At 40.6% G+C, this 14,537-nt stretch overlaps 1 long non-coding RNA gene across 1 annotated transcript; it reads left to right on the top strand.

The window, feature by feature from the left end:
• The first annotated feature begins 6,693 nt into the window (after positions 1–6,693).
• LOC128071734 (uncharacterized) lies at positions 6,694–14,251 on the top strand. Its single transcript, XR_008202001.1, has 2 exons — positions 6,694–9,200; positions 11,855–14,251. It is a non-coding gene; the product is annotated as an uncharacterized LOC128071734 (long non-coding RNA).
• Positions 14,252–14,537: the final 286 nt, after the last annotated feature.

Below are 14,537 nucleotides of genomic sequence, written 5' to 3'. Positions count from 1 at the left end.
GCACAGTTGTACATGGAATGCATTCAGTATTTGAAAGTGTAAGTAAAAGCAACTGACATACTTGAAGAAATTGTTTTGTGAGCAGAAGAACTAATGAGCACAAATAAATCCTGAAAGGAACAAACTATTTCTTGTGAGTTTATCTCTTCGTTTCAGCTCTGCACCATAAGAATTCCAGCTTCCCTGTCCTGTTCTCCGTGGTGCATTGGGCCCCTTGGCCACAGCTAGGCAGACAATTGTGATAGCTGAGCTCAGCACGTCTCCATCTCAGAGGGGACAAATGGTCTCAGGAGCTCTGTCATCCAGCAAATCTTCATTGTTCTATAGACAGTTAAGATGGAATCAAGGCTGCCTAACCTAGAGACCTAACTGAGCTTAAATTTAAGGAGGCTAGTGAGCCACTCTGCTTGCAGCGCTTCTGTCCTCCACAAACAACACTGTCTTTATCTCTAAGACTAGACAACTAATTTGGTGGGCAAGGTCTGCCTTTAGGGAATTCCAATGATCTACCTCTGCTGACGGTGGAGGGAAACCTTGTTCTTGGAGAGTTTCTCCAGTTGTCTGATTTTGTTGTTCAAGTTAGGAACCTAAGATTCTAGTTTGAGCCTTATGCTTCCTAATCTGACTGAAACTGGCCATAAGGGTTAGGAAAAGAGAACTGAAGAGGAGGAATGCCTGGTTGAAAAATTATGGGGAGACAGGCAGAAAATTAGGGGACATGTTTGTTTAATATAGTGATTTATCTACTTTAGTATTATATAGATAATGAAAAATACAGCAAAGAATACGTTTTAATTTAGTTCAATTAAAACTTTTATTATGAATAAGTGAATAACAGTCCAAAACTTGTCTGCTTCAAAGAATTTTAATTCAAGAAACATAGAAAAGCTCAGTTTACTATTTCATTTCAGGTATGGGAAAACTAATTCTGCTGCACATGCTGTAAGTGAATTGAACAGACTTAAAATATTTTGACCACAAACTTCTGTAGAAAAGCTGTTCAAGATCATTTGAACAATTTGATGGTTTATTAATATTCTTAAGTCTTTTGAATCTACCTGCATTGGTGGTTGATGTGATTCCTCAGTCTTTCTCCCACATATATTTTAAATTTTTGTGTGATACTCACATTCAGCAGAGATCCATTGTTTTAACTCAACTGTTCTGGAACACATACAGCTCATTATACAAGAAGAGCACAAAAACAGCTAGTTCAAAAAGACATTAGCAAATATAAAGTAAGTTCAAATAAAGTAAAAATTAGGCTGAGTAAATGCACAAAAATCAGACTGATTTTAAGCTGAACTTGTTTTTCACATTTGGATAAGAAGATTACTTTTTGAAGTGCAGTTTTGTCCCTCTGTGCTCTGTTGGGGTGAAGCTGAGGTGAGGGGATGCCCTGATGGCATATCCTATGCTGTGCTAGCTCAAATGCAAACATGAATGGGAAGTGCAGGAAGTCTCACATTTCATTTTCAGTTGTACAGACAAAAGAAATACGCTGGTATTGTGGCTTTTTTATCATTATTATTATTTTTTAAAGTTAAGTGAGTACAGGTTTGGCCAGGGTAAGTGTTCATGAAAAGTGCTTAAGGATCTCTACCTGTTCCTGTGACACTGGGATGATGAAGACCAGTTCTCCCCATTGCCAGTAACCAGCGTATCAGAAGGAAGCAGGTGAGCTTCTTCAGCTTCTTCCATTCACACACCATGAGGTTCTTCTCTGATGTGCAGACACTATCAGAGTGTGCCATAATCTGTCTTTAGCTCTGCATTTTGCTTCAGAGAGATGGAATAAAAATGTTAATGTCAGTTTTGCTTATGCAGCAGAATGCTTAGGGAAGCATTCTGGACTCAGAGAGGTGTTGTCACTGAGGTACCAAAGAAGGACTGAAGGACTGAAACCATTTATGAGTTTCTGAAAAGGAGGAAAACCTAAGTAGTATGGAAAACATCCATATTATTTGTGCAATATGGAGTCTTAAATTATACAGAATTGTAACAACCATTAGGGTAATGTCTTAGTTTTGCCTCATAGGACTTCCACATTCAATGCACATAAAATGATAAACAAAAGCTAACAACTTTTTTATTATTATTTTAGATTAAAATTTTGCTCTACCTAGGCTTTTTTCTTAACTTAGATGTAAAACAATTTGGCTCCATTGTAATTGGCCAGCTAAACTGCATTTTAAGGTCAGTCCATAAACAAATTTAACAACTGTTGTTAATTAAATAGTTATTGTAGTATTGATGGGGTCAAACAAAGGGTATGTGTGGGAGGGGAAGGGAAGACAGGACCTAAGTGGCAAAAGGTGGGGAGAATCTTGGCTTCTGATTTAGAAGGAGTGAACAAGCACAAGTCTCTGGATAAGGCCTCTGGAACATAACAATAATAGTCAGTGTTTCAAATTTTGGTGCAAATATCAATCAATTAATAGCAAAGGATGGTTCGTGTTCTCTCATTTACGCTTCCCTGCGAGCAAAGTATGTGCTCAGAAACTGTCCTGGTAAGTAAGACGTGGCTCTCGTCTGGCAGAGCCTCCGTCTGCCTCTGTTAGTGGCATCCCCATAATGACAGCACTGCACTGACACGTTAATGCCTCCCATGCCAGAGATTTGTCCAGCTCCAGCTGCTAAAAAGAGTCATTGCAGGATGGAAATTATAGAGCAACAGAGTGAAAAAAAAAAAAAAAAAAAAAAAAAAAAAACAACTACATTTAATTTCAGTACTCAGAAATGCATGTTCCTTTCCATAGAAGAGGAACCCCTGCTGTCAGCCTGACTCGTATCCTGATTCTGTGTGTGCCCAGCTGAACTGATGTATGTTACACAGCCCCATTTTGACTCCACAGAGGAGGGCAGGAGGAGCAAAATTTATGCTTTGAGTCTGCAAGGCATTTTAAAGTTAATCAGGTCCTCTGGGTCTGATATAATTTGTGTAAGATTGCTGTTGATGATTAGAAAAGCTATTTAAGATTTTTGTTAATAGTCTGTTACGTGGACCCAGTGGAAAGATTCCAATAGCAGCCTGTTATTTTTTCCCTGTCACATTCAGGTTACAGACCCTTCACAGATGTTGTAAATAGACATCAATACTAAAAGGGAATATTACACAAATTAAAATCATAAGTGTGCTCAAACTGCCAACACAGACATTTTGTTAAAAACATCTGTCACATAAAAGCAAACATTTAAGACCATTATATTTATAACAATTGTTTTCATTTTTAATACATAGAATATATTTTTCTTTTCTTCTGTTATTATTGACTTGAATATTTTTTCTTAGAATTTAATACTTATTTTTTCCAACGTTACTTATGTTCTTGACCATATAAATAATAATGTGGACTTCTAATGAAAAGAAATAAATCTCAGTGGTTGGAAATCTAATAGATACTTGTGCAATGAATGAGCCAACTGAGAATCCAACACAGCGTTCTCCAAAAAATATGCAGTTATCAGATATTATAAAGACAAGTATAAAGCTGGATGTCTGCTCAGTTATGTCCACTAATTTCATTCTGTTCTGCAATTAATTTATCAGATGAAAAGAAGAAGTGAAATATAATTCTCCTATTCTGGGCATTTCTGTTGCATTACTGCTGATGCAGCCGTTCTCATTACAGGAAGGGTAAGGTTCCATCTGTGCCCCATTTAACCTGCTTGCAGCTGATGTCTCTCTCACTGACTTGGAGCTGAAGCAGAGAAGGAGCTAGCAGTGAGGCAGTGGGAACGGCTGCAACTTTGTTCTCAGCTCACATCTTTGTCCCCCTCTTTAGTACACAACTGGTCACAACTGGGAAGGCTTTGCGGAGCACAGAACAAGTGTGTTGGTCTGATGGAAGAAAAAGGAAAAGGCTTACTTTTTCCTTTATTTTTGCTGTTCTGAAAACCACTTAAACATATTCTCAGTTTTAAGTCCACACAACTTATCATTAAAACAATGAGGTTAAGCATTTTCTTGATGTAAGACTCCATATATTTTGGCACAGTTAAAGAATAGTTGGGACACTGGTGGTCATGTGGCACAGAGTGCCTGCTGTACCCTTTATATATGGAACTGGCCTGGGGAATGGATGAATCAAGTCAGACTCACACAGAAATGTCCTGTAAAACATAAGTACTGGTTTCTGGTTCAACTCAAGAACAGAGCAGACTTAACAAAGGGATTAGAAGGATGCTCTGTAGCTTAGAACTGGGTAAACCAGGTCCATAGGTTCACAGAGATGTTGGTTGAAAGAGATATCTGGAGGCTCTATGATTGCCTAGTCCAAACCCCCTTTGAAGTGCTTTGGCACTACAGCAGCATTTAATCTGAAGGAATAGTGTGATTTCTGTTTCTTTTTCTGGACGTAGATATCCATACTCACTATTCCACAGCCCAGAGTATCATTACCCTTTTTAAAACCTCTGTGCAGCCCCTCCTGAATTATCCTACATGCCAGAAATAGGTCTGTGGGACTTGATGACATTATACTCTTAAAAGTACAATTTTTCAGATTGGAATAAAGTTGAAACCAGAAACAACTGGGCTCTATTGAGTTGCTGAAACACAGAAAACCAATCTTCTAGTGGGCTAACCCAGGGGCAGCTCAGCTTCACACAGCCACTCATTTACTCACCCTATATGGAATGGGGAAGAGAACCAGAAGGGTAAAACTAGTAAAATTCATGAGTTGAGATGAAGTCAGCAAGTCATTCTCTGTTTTCCATAGGTAGGCAGATGTTCAGCCACATTTAGGAAAGCAGGACTCATCATGTGTAAATTGGCTCTATCCCAGCCCAAACCAGTACACTCCTAGGGGAACTAGGGAATCTCAACTAGATCCCTATGCTTAGGCACCTGGATGATCTCCATCGAATGCATTGAATAGGTTTCAGCTGAGTACAGTGGGATTGTATAGTATGAAACAATCCACCACTGAGACAATCCCAGGGGCACACCAGAAACCCCATCGCTGAAGGCATACAAGATGAAATAGGACAGGGTGCCAAATAATCTCATCAGTCCCTGATGATCTTTCAACTTCCATTCCAGCCTGGGCTGTTCTGTGGTTCAGCAAGTCTTGCACGACATATAGACATCAATAAGAGCCATATCCTACATTGAGTGGCAAGTCAAGAGGCATCAGAAAAAAGTAAATAAATAAAAAATAAAAGTGTTTTGAGCACAGTGAACACTGTGTTAAAGAACAGTGTTCATCACCCATCATTACTAGGGAAGCAGTTATCCCATACCCATCACGTTTCAAAGGGCATGATTAGGTGGTTGTGCTGTATAAACCTGGACTCAGTGAATCTGTAGAGCAGACTAGCTAAACTCAGACTGAAATAATCAGAATTTAAGCTTCTCTCATATATTTTCCAGGCCTTCAGTACAATTTAACCAATGCTTAGCTGTATGTTCATCGTATTTACTATCTGATCATTTCATAACATTTGTTATATTTAATTATCTTGATATTTTTCACAGTACTTCATGTAACAGAAGATGTTTGAAAGAAACAATAAGAAAAGATAGTGAAAGTGCACAAAGAAGATTCAACATTGCAATTTCCCTCACTAAAATGACTTAGGCTTTTTCAGTGGGAAAACAGGAACACGATAGGTTACAAATAAAATGTTGCTCTCAGCATTCCTGCTTTTATGAACTGCAAACCAGAACCACCAGACTTCCCAGCAGCACGTAGATAAGAACCATCAGTGTCAAGGCAGATTCTTGAAGAGCACATAGCCCCTGGGTGCGTGACCTGTAAGGGGTCCTGCACTGGGAAACACAATACCTGCAATATGTCCATTCCTCCGTTTCCTGCCCATCTTATTTTTTGTGTATATCTCAGTTCAACATTCCTTATTTGCTGTGCTGTGCATTATCTTGGGCAATTATTTCTCAGCAAACCTGTGTGCTCTCAGTTCCTTCATTTCCTTTGCTTTGCTCTGTGAACACAGCTACTGCAGTCTGCAACAGGAGTTCTGGTAAACATTGTTTATTTCTGTCCTGTATGAGCTTGGGAGTGCATGAATTCAGGCATTTTTTTCTCTCTCTTTCTAATCTAATGCTAGATTAAAGTAGAATTTAAAAAAATAGAATAAAATTGCTATGCTAGTTTTCAGAATGAACACAGTAGTGTAACTTCAGAGGTAGTTGAAGTATGGTGCAGTCTGTGTAGGAGTTTGGGAGGGATTCTTCTCCTAAGTGATTTTATGTTTAATTGCATTGCATCTTTGCACTGAGTAAGGTACCAGGGGAAGAGCCAGCATGCAAATGCTTGTTGCTCATCCCCTTCCACATGCCATCTTGGTACTGCTCAGTGTTCCCAAGCTGCTAGCTCTTGCCCTCAGCTTGCACATTGGGCTTGGCAGCCTGCGTTCCTTTGGACTTGCTTGACGTCTTTCCAGAGCACAGTGGGAACTTGTGCTGTTCTTTCTGTGTGCTGGCTGAGACTCTCAGTGCAGAGATTTTGCAGTGCCCTGTGCAGACCCCTCTCTGATGAGCATGGGTTTGCAAATGCTTTGTAGTCTGCAGCACTCTGCCTTTGTGCTTAACTATTGCATCCATAGCTGGTCTCTTCCTTGGTGTATACAGCTGCACAGGAACCTATATTTATCTTCGTATTCATTGTGTTTTCAACTGTGTTCAGCTCTTGCAAGTGTCTCCTATTTATTTTTTTTCTGTTGAAGCCTTTGTTTGCCCAATTCTTTGATCTCACGTATCCAAATATAAACATTCCCTCAGACAACATGCTTGGATGGCCAGAGGAAGGAACACTCTTTGCAAATGTTGCATTGTGTCTATCTTAGAAATCGGGAACAGCCATGTTCATGAGACCAAGTTTTCTCCTCTGTTTCTGAAGCAGCAAGAAGTGACGAAGCTTTTTGTTGCTGCACAAAGGAAGACACCAGAGGGTGCAAGTTCTGCCCTGGTGTGGTCCTGCAGGTCTGCAATAGGGATGAGATATGTGGAAGGCAGGGAAGTCACACAGCCTTCTTTGGTTCTGCTCTCCCTTCCCAGTTGAAGTCACTTATAGTCTTTACACACTGGCTTAGGGTGAGAGGGGAGGCCAGGCTGGCCAGGAGCAGCCAAGCAGAGCTGTATATGTATTTTTGGGGCTTTCCCAGCCATGCAAACTCTGCTGTTGCGCATTTATGGTTTCATGTACAGTACCTCCAGTAAAGATGACTTCCTAGTTTCTTCAGAATAAACAGAATGTCAGATATGACTAAAAGCCCACTCCTCAAAGTATTACCTGATTACTTCTCATGCAATATTAAATTGTTTATCAAAAAACAATATTATAAGTTTCATATATGAGTTCATGCAGAGAAGCTTAAAGTGAGAACTCTCTTTGTTAAGAATATCTGAAATGGCTCAAGTTGCAGACCCAGTCCCTTCTGTGGGATAAGTCTCTCCACATGCATGTCTGCTTCCATAAATTGTGGATCTGGCCCTGATGCTATAAAAGATAAATTTTAATTCTGGAGCAATTATAATATATGTCCTCTCTGGGGAGATCCTAGATGTTTTGTTTACCAGACTACAAATTTCTCAGGTATTACTGCTGCAAAAATGCTTGTGAGCTACAGGAGTAGCTTTGTGCCATTTGTGTCAGGAGTCTTTGTGTCATTGTCCTGAATGAAATGTCACTCGACCATCACATATGGGATTTATAGGGCAGAATAGTTGGAAGATGTATTCCTTGCCAGCGGTGCCTCAGCCCTTCTCAAGAGTAATTTAATCACTGTTCTGCTCTTATTAACGTGCTGCCATTCAGCCTTTGACAAGTACCTTGTCAATGGAGGGCAAGTGCAGTGCAGGATTCGGTCCTTTCACTTCAATTTTTACGGTTTCTTCTTATATAAACACATTTCAAGGAGTTTTACAAAAGCTGCATAATTCAAGACAGCTTTTGGCATGATGATAAGAACTGAAAAGAGAGCAAAAAAGAACCCTTTGCTCTGATTTCAAAATGGAGTAAAAAGTATCCCACTCATCTGAGATGGTAAGTTCCAGAAAAGACTTCTTAGCAGCCCCCTATCTACATAAACAATGAGACAAATGAGCCAGTATGAAGTGCTACAAAAAGCCATGCTAGCTCCAGCCTGTACTTTTCAGAGGCTTAGATACTGAAGAAAAAAAAAGACCCAACAAAATAACAAAAAGAAAAAAAACCACAAAATGCCTCTTTCTAAGCCTAGAGATTGCTAGGAATTTTCTGTTGGGAATGATCTTCCGCACAAGAAAGGGACTCTCTACAAAACTAACATTTTTCCACTGGAAATCACTGTTTTGGGGAAATTGTAAGGAAATATTTAATTTGAGGGCTTTTAGTTAGTTAGTTTGAGAGATTTTTTAAACTCACACAGAACATTTAATTATTAGTTCTTTAAGACAACATTGCCAAAGTGCAGCCATGCTGTGCTGTCTGAGATGTGAGGCTGTATCTCTCCTGGTTTCCAGTTGCTGTCCCACACAGGCACTGCTCTGCTCATCCGTCAGCTCTGTGTGGATGTCTTTGGATGCTTTGCAGCATCCCACTGTCCTTGGAGAGTGCAGCTGACCCAGCCATCCCTTTACAACCTCTCTGAGGCCCGGAACTGGAACTCATTCACTGGGGCACGCTCTGTGGAAGGCAAAGGTGAAGTGAGATGAATGTGGTGTGCATCTGGCTGTTGCGCTGCAGCAGTCTGCCTGGTTTCCCATTTACCTGCTTCACTAACTGCCTGATCTGGTTTGGGAGCCCTGTGCAACTAGCTTAGGCTCTGCCATGTGAACGATCTACAGAATTAACTTTACATACATTTCACGAGCTCTGGATGGAAAATTCAGAGCAAAAGTATACAGATACCTGGACAGGGTCCCAGTTCTTTGGGGAGGGCTGTGGGGAAGATTTCAGCAAGTTTTTTCTGCTTGGGAAGAGATAGACTGGATATTGTATCCAGTGCATGTCTTTTTTACAAATGTTCTTGCATTGAGTAAGTACAACCATCCTTAATATAAACTCTAAATAACCCACCACATGGTATGAATCTATAGGTAAGTAAAATTTGCAATGGTTCAAATGAAGCCTGCCAGAGACTGACTTTTTTTTTTTTTTTTCCTTTTCTTTTTCTTCCTGTAATGGAAAGTAGAAAAGTACAGCCTGGGACTTTTTACTTCTTCCAGCTAACTTTCAGTTTGACCACAGGGCGTTCAGGTGAGTGAAGATACAGAGGATTCATTGTGAAAGGTCCAATAGCCAATTACAACTTCAAACGTGTGAATGAAGATCTGCATAGGAAAACTAACCACTTCCTCCAACTATTTAAGAAAATGATAATATCTTGCCCATATTAACAGGACCAGAACAGACGTAGGTGTTGTACAACTCTGTTACTACTAATAGAGCTTGATCCTTTTTAGGCATAATGCTGTAATAAGAAGTCATTATGTTTTGTCTAAATTTCAGCATTAAGGAAAACACTGTACTGTTTGGTGAGGGACATGCACTAACTGTAGCTATTTAGCTGAATTATGTTTTTTAAATAGTTACATGCACAAAACACATTACATTAAAAAGATTATTACATTACAGCAAAAAGATTATTAAGCTTGTGTTAATTTTCCTAACATGGTAATGGGATGTCCATTTATAATGACATTAAAAACCAAGTCGCCTACAGCAAGCACCAGGAAGCTGTCAGTAATGGAGACTTTCTGTTTTCCACTTGAGGGACTGTGTGGTGAGGCATGCTACAAATTGCACACAAAGTCATGCATTTTACTGAAAAATGCAATGTGAAAGCAGGTAACACTGGATGTGGGGGAAGTTGTATGTGGACTTCCAGAGATATAAGCCAAATCCTGTAGGCTGCAGGCTCTTATTTCAAAGCTGCATAATAACCACCCACAACGATGTTTGAAAGATAAGATCGTGCAACACACGGTCTTCTCTTTCTAGAGAAATTACCTTTATTTTTACACCTTTTACAAAATTGCTGCAGAGCTTTCTTTTTGCCTTTGAAAAAAAAGAGAAAGGGGAAAATAGAAAAGCCTGAACTTCAGCATTTACAGTAAATCTCTAAGGAAACTCCCATCTAAATTATGCAAACCATCAAGTTTATGGTTATGGCTGTTAAACGCAGTTGCTGTCTAATTGTGTTCATGCTTCAGAATAAGCTATAGGAAAGAGGCTGAGCCATATTATAATTGGATTTAAAATATAGTGTGCCCCATGTAGAGATCGCAGTCCTCTCCCAGGACTGGATGACAGACGGATTTGGAGGGAAGCAAGTAGGTTGTCATCACTTCTTCCTACACTGAAAAACTAACTGCAAGTATAAGGCTTTTCTCCCAAGCTGGCACTATTTATGCCTCTCATCCTGGATTCTTCCAGCCATTTGTACAAGATTCAGCCTTCTTTCTTCTGATTAGGCAGTGGTGGGACCCTGGAGCTCAGGGACTCTTCCAGAGCTTCTCCATCATGGGATGGTCAATTTCCATGGCCCTATGCTCTGGTCACCAGCATCACCCGGGTGAAAGGAATGCCAAGGCATAACCTGATAGATGGAACAGATGCTGTCTTTTCCAGTATCCGTCAATGCGGATCCAGCACAGGGTCTAACTGTCCATTTAGTAGATACCATTTGACTTTCATCTTCACTGCATGACAGGAGCCTTCTCCCAAGCAAATTGCAGTCATACCACCATGGCTTGAATAAGCCTCAGGTTATACTCCTTGCCCTCGGGTGTCGTTATTGTTCTTTGTAACCTTTTCTTCACAAAGTTTCTGAAATGCTGCAAAGCCAAGGCTGTATCCCACCAGAGTTATGCTTTACAACAAGACGTTGAGATCCATGTTTTATGTCCTGAACTAGGTAGTACAAGCATGTAGAGGTGTTTGGGGGTGCAAAGCCTGCTGGAATACCATTAGTAAATAGTGCAAGGAGACAAGCAAAGCTAGCATAGGTTTGTTCAAAACTATGCTTGGGCACTGTCTTGTAGAGAAGGGCCATCATAGAGCTAGAGAGAGAACAAGCCAAGTTTAACCAAGGGTCCAGAACTGGAGCTCAGTTGTTGTCCTCCTTTCCTTAGCAAATATTCAAGAGATGGAATTGTTCAGCTTGTGTCTGCTGCCAGCAATTCACATTCGCAGGCAAGAAGGACATCACATTGGGCCAAATGTTCCACATCACTGCTGAGTGTGAACTGTACTGTTTGTGCATGGATAGGAAGAACACTACTTGCTGAATGTGCTGTGCTGCCCTCCCAGCTCACAGAAAATTGCCAGTAGCAGGAATAAGGATGGAATGGGATAGTAATTCAGCATTTCCCTCTGCCTGAAGCTGTGATCCCAAGGATAGTCAGCCATCTATCAGGATCTTGCTGGTCCAGAAGGTCAGGTCTGCAGTCACATCCTCACTGTTAAAGTTCCCACTTCACGAGGATGTGCCCAGTGAGGATCTGCCACCTCCCTGCTTCTGGGAGGAGGGATCTGCAGCAGGTGTGACACAGCCCACGTGCATTTGGCTTAGCATCTGATGAGCTGTTGGTGGTTTCGGTTTTCAGTTCTCAGGAGGGAAGCACTGGGGTCAGAGAGATGGGTGTGCTGGGATTTAGGAGGTGAATGTCTGTATACACAGGCTGTCTTCACTGAACCCATTTCTGTGGGCTCAAACAGACACCATGTGTGCACTAGCTACTAACAACTTCATTTTTCTTTCCTCTTCCAGACTGCATTTCTTTCACACATGGCTTTCTGAAAGGACAGAATAAAATGAGTTACATTAACGGTTGTATTAAATACCTTTACTTTGTGTTGGTAGATGCCTCAGGACTGCCATTATATGTTCTGCTTCTGTGTTTTTTCAGACAGGAGTGAACCAGGCCCTATAAAATGCACTTGGCAAGCTATCAGAATGAGCAGAAGAGATATCCACCTGTGAAGAATGGTGACACCGAATACCATCAAAACCAGCCTGAAGCCACCTTCAATTGGGCCAGGATTTTACTTCAACAATTTGAAGAAGCCTTTCCCATTTAAATGTTCTATGATTCTGTAAATGAACAATATTATTCATCTTAGGTCTGTCACATAAAGAAGAAAAATGTACATATGAGTTTAATCCCTTCGTTGGTTTATAACCTCAGAATTCAGGCAGGAGAGTCACAAATCCATGTAGACATCCCCAAGTGCTGACTTTTGCATTTGGATTTCTGATTTAGTTGAAAAATATATAAAAAACTTGTGTAGCCAGACAGCTCCCTATTGGCTAGACATCTGTACAGACTCAAGAGCATCGTATATTTCTGCAAAGATCTGGAATAAATTGTGCTCAATGAATTGGCCCCTCATATGCTTGATTCAAACAGCGGACTCCGATGAACTCATGTATCATGGGAGTGTCAATGGCAAAACAATACCTCTTGGTCAAATCTAGTGGGAGCTGCCATCATAAATGTGGAAGATGTGTGGATCCAGGAATAAATAATTTTGGAAAGATGGAAAAATATTTATAGATCAGTATTAGTGACTTCAAATTACATTCCGCTTCTTGGACATCAGTTTTGTATTTTGAATTTTGAAAATATTTTGTATTTTGAAAAGTAGCTTCACCCACCTGGCCTCAGCCATCTAGAAAAGAAGTGCCTGGCCTAAGCAGTTCATCTAGCAACATCATTCATAGGGAGCTTTGTGTCAGTTTTACTATGAAGCATGCCACCCTGTGAAGTTGCTTGTCTCTCTATTGACAAAATGGAAAACACAGGCTGGTGTTTGTTAACATCATCCAGCTAAAAGCAGGGATCTGCTGCTACATATGTACTCAGTAGGCCATTTACCCAGCCCACATGCATAAACAGCAAGCAGGGGCACAATACTGAAAACAGATTTATTAGTGGTCTTATTTGTTGCTACCACATCTTACTCTGAAGGCCTGTCTCAGCCTCTTTTGTTGGATGAACATGATTCTTATCCATCTGACCTGACCTTTTCTTCAATGCTAGGACATTTGTATGCCATTTTTCTCCTTCAGTGTAAACAGCTGTCTGCAGCCAGTAACTCTTGAACCAACATTCAGTCTCTCGTTCAGACACTCAGCTGAGCATGCACCCATGTAAACAGCTCACACATTGTTGTGTAGATTTTCAAACACAAAATTTTCACTTTCTTTCATGACGGGTTCTGCAAGAGTGGGTAAAAACTGTACACAGATTTATGAATCCTGCTGTTCACCCAGTCTAAATTTTGGCTCCACTTCAACCTCTTTCCTTTCCTGTTTTCCCAAGAACGTTCCGCCTGGAAGCCAGGTTCATTAATGAAAAGTTCAAAATTATCCAGGGACTCTCCCATCTTCCTCGCCAGCTCACGTCCTTGCTGGGAGCCTTGCAGATCTGCCCCTACCAAGACAGGCTCATTTCCAGCCACTCTGGTCAGAGCCAGTTCCTACTCCTGCCACCTGATATCCTGCATGCAGCACAAGATTGAGTCTCGCAGCTCTTTTAAGCTTGGTTTCCTCCCTCTGAACTCCTTTCTGAACTTAGGTAACCCATAATGTTTCCCAGAAGATCCAATTATGAGTCACTTACTTTTAACACATGAACCATCCTTCAGCACATCTGCAAGCTGTAGCTATAGCCCAGGTGAGACTAAGCCTGTAGCAACTCCTTCATGCCACAAAATGTGTATTTAGATTTCTGGAACTTATACCGTTCTTATATCCCTGCTTCTAAAGATACAGGACTATATTTATTCATGATTTTAAATAAATATTTCCATTTGTTCCTGGCAAAAATAAATACTGCTACTGTTTGGTTAGTTGTGGCAACACTCTGATGAACATTATAAATTGGCATGTGTATTGCTAAGAAAAATGATGCCCCATCTCCTACCGCTTGTGCCTGCCTCAGCATCCCTCCTCTGTGCAAGCACAGCAGCTGTATATCTGCAAAAACAAGCTTCCATGGGGAAAAAATCCATCTGGAGACTTTTTTTTTTTTTTTTTTTTTTTTTTTTTCTGGGTAAATTTAAGCCTAGATCATCATCTTACTCCAGTTCAGTGTACAGATGTGATGGATGAGGCAGTGCAGAAGTGGGCAAAGCAATACTGGGGATAGGTGGGACTATGTCTTCCAGCACCCATGCCATTTTGTACAGGCTTGTGCTTTCATTGAAATGCAGGCTAAATTAAATTGTCTGAAAATGCCCTCAAGGAAAGGCGAATTGTATTTCAAGGTCCTAGAAAATAAATAAAATATTAATGAAGTTATTGTATGGTGGCAGCTCTTTCAAGAACAAAACTGTCATTTCAGGTAATTAATTATATTTTCTTCAGTTCTTATCAGATTCCCACTCTCTTCCCCCCCCCCCCCCCCCCTGCCCCCTACTGCCCCTCAGCACCCCTTCCCCCCCCCCAATTTTACATAAGGTTCTTAGTGGTTTCAGAAATAAAATGAAATAATCAGAACACAACATACTAGCTTAAAAATGTATACACAGCACCCCAAAGAGTTAATGCAGAATGATAAAGCTGTACTTCATTCATCCAGGAAAAAT

The sequence above is a fragment of the Tympanuchus pallidicinctus genome, unplaced genomic scaffold (genome assembly GCF_026119805.1).
Source record: "Tympanuchus pallidicinctus isolate F22 unplaced genomic scaffold, pur_lepc_1.0 scaffold6, whole genome shotgun sequence".
NCBI classification, from domain to species: Eukaryota; Metazoa; Chordata; class Aves; order Galliformes; family Phasianidae; genus Tympanuchus; species Tympanuchus pallidicinctus.
This window is presented reverse-complemented; position numbering and strand designations above follow the sequence as displayed.